Here is a 3,329-nt window from a genome sequence, read left to right on the forward strand (position 1 = left end):
GAGGGGTTACTTTAAACCAATTGACCAGACGAATAAGTAGTTTGAAGTAGAAAACAGAAAATATGAAAAATGATAAAAGTATAGGTACACGCGACAGATAAACAAGAAAAAACAAACGAGACTCGAAACAGAAAAAAGAGACAAAAAAGGATTCATAAAAACGTGATTACATCAAATTAAAATTTAATTTTTAATTAAAAAGGACCAATAACGATTCACAACAGTGACAGCAAAGAATTATCTGTCATTTTTTTCTCGCCATAAAAAAATTCGCTCTCTGGAAAAGTTGCGAGATTATATTGTTAATTTTGGATAAAATCAATTTCATTAAAATAGATACAGATAGAGATGTATAGATATTGGAAAGAAATAGATAGATAGATAGATAAAAAAATTAGTGGCTTAATTGATGAATTATTGATTGATTTTTTGTCGAGAAAAGAAGATTTTAGATTGAGAGATATCAGATGAGAAGAAATAGACCGATAGAAAGATAGATTACAGGATAGATATATTTATAAATAGATAGTTAGAAAGATAGATAGATAGATAGAAAGATAGATATATAGATGGATATATTTGATATGTAAATAGATGATGGCTGAGATTGATCCATGTGCTTGATTCCAAGGTTTGCCTTGAAGCAATGTTATCTATCTATCCAGTTATCTATCTATCTATCCAGTTATCTATCTATCTATCTATTTATCTATCTATCTATCCAGTTATCTATCTATCTATCCAGTTATCTAACTATCTATCTATTTATCTATCTATCTATCCAGTTATCTATCTATCTATCCAGTTATCTATCTATTTATATATCTATCTATCTATCTATCCAGTTATCTATCTATCCAGTTATCTATCTATCCAGTTATCTATCTAACTATCCAGTTATCTATCTATTTATCTATCTATCTATCCAGTTATCTAACTATCCAGTTATCTATCTATTTATATATCTATCTATTTACCTTTCTATAATATTTCTCGATCTATCTTTCTATCTATCTATCTATCTATCTATCTATCTATCTATTTATCTATCTATATATCTATCTATCTATCCAGTTATCTATTTATCTTTATATCTATCTATTTATCTTTCTATGATATTTATCTATCTATCGATCTATATTTTTATCTGTCTATTTATCTACCCGAAGAAGCTGTGCCTTAATCTAATCTATAATAAGAATGATTTAAAGGAATATGCTGCAAACTTCAAAGCTAAATTTCATATAAAATTCATTGCTACCACCATGCCGGGNTTCAGATTATTTGTTTGATGGCAAAATTTTTTTGTTGCTTACATGTGTTTTGTGTTTATGTTGCTATGTTGTGTAAACTATAAGGGTGTGTGTGTTGTGTGCATGTTGCTATGGTGTGTAAACTATAAGAGTGTGTATGTTTTGTGCATGTTGCTATGGTGTGTAAACTATAAGGATGTGTGTGTGTTGTGTGCATGTTGCTATGGTGTGTAAACTATAAAAGTGTGTGTGTTGTGTGCATGTTGCTATGGTGTGTAAACTATAAGGGTGTGTGTGTTGTGTGCATGTTGCTATGGTGTGTAAACTATATGGGTGTGTGTGTTGTGTGTATGTTGCTATGGTGTGTAAACTATAAAAGTGTGTGTGTTGTGTGCATGTTGCTATGGTGTGTAAATTATAAGGGTGTTGTGTGAATACCTTGGTGTGTGTATGGGGAGAACTGGGGTTTATGTTGTGTTTATAATGTAGGGTGTGTGAAAGATGGTATGATATGGATCTAGAACTAGAAAATCTTCTTTCCCACAATATTATCATTATCTAGAAATTCATCAACATTCGTGTAATAAATAATCAGAAGTAGCTGAGCTAGATAAGGCTAGTTAAACTACTTCTCTGTACTGGGCCACAATTTGAGAAGCAGTCTAACATTCAGATCAACAATTTTTACTGTTTATTAATTCCGACCCCCCAATAACGGAAATATAAACGATATTTTCATTTTTTCTTGCTTGACAAAAATCTTCAACTTTCCCATAATTTTTATTAAACTTAAATTTTGCAAAAATCCCACGCATAAAATGTGCGTTTGGTTTAATTTGATATCTAATAACTGGATACATACAATAATTGGATAATCATGTACTTTCGTTTAATGATCTTTGACCCAAAAACATTGTGAACATGTTCTCTTTACATACATTGTAAAACAAAAACAAAACAAAAATCTCGCAGATTTTATAAAAAAAATTTAGAGGATTTTCAAAATTTTCAAAAATAGAATTTTGTTGGAGGCAAACTTTTGAAAATTCAATCATCCATAAACCTTCCCTGGGGTCACACGAGGTCCCACAACAAATGTGGGCCCGATCGGTTCAGCCGTATTGACGTTAATTGGACATAAACGGACAGACAGACAAACAGACAAGTAAAGTAAATAAATTAGATTAAATTACATAGAAGATTAATAAGTAGATATTAACATAGATAGTTAAATATATAGAAATAGACAAGATTTTTTGTTTCAATAAAAAGTTGATATTTGATTAACTTGAAGAAAAGAGGATTTTATTTATAACATCTTTCGGAAGCCTGCACGATTAAGAATAACATAATTGGGATAAATTTTTTTCCAATTTTGTTATAAACTGTAATTGTACCAGAGCCATTTGTAAAATTAAATGTTTAGTTCTTTGAAAAACACTTGGCAAAACTTACAATTGAAATGTTTCAATGCAATCCTGAAATACATAAAAAATATTGTTGAAAGGTTTTATTGTGGCGGAAGACGATCCAACCTGAAGCCGGATATTTGAACGCGGCAGGCTTCTCTTGAATTTCCTGCCACGTCACCTAGTTTCAAGATATATGATTTTTCAAAGTAAATTTATATAGTTTTTTAGTCAAGTAAATAAAGTAGTTATTTAAACTAGTTGTTGATCAAACCGAGCGTAGCTAAATTTGGTGACCCCGAGTCTTTCGCTCCTATAGACTGTTCGTTTCAACACTATAGACTTTTTTAAGCTACTCGGTCAAGTGAACATGAGCAAGGACGGTGATAAGGTCCCGGTTCGAACCGAACCAAGCTCTTTAGATCTGTTGAACACAGTATCAGTTAAGGTTCCGGCCTTCTGGCCAGAGTCTGTGGAAGCCTGGTTCATCCAGGTCGAGGCCCAGTTTGCGCTCAAGGGAGTGTCGTCCAGCTCTACGAAGTTCTATTACTGCGTCTCCGCCTTCAACCAAGATACTGCTAATCAAGTTCTCGATCTCATCAAGTCTCCTCCCGCAGCTGATCCCTACGGAGCTCTGAAGAACCGCCTGCTGAAGTTATTCGCCCTC

Source organism: Eurytemora carolleeae, unplaced genomic scaffold (assembly GCF_000591075.1).
Source record: "Eurytemora carolleeae unplaced genomic scaffold, Eaff_2.0 scaffold273, whole genome shotgun sequence".
Classification (NCBI taxonomy): Eukaryota; Metazoa; Arthropoda; class Copepoda; order Calanoida; family Temoridae; genus Eurytemora; species Eurytemora carolleeae.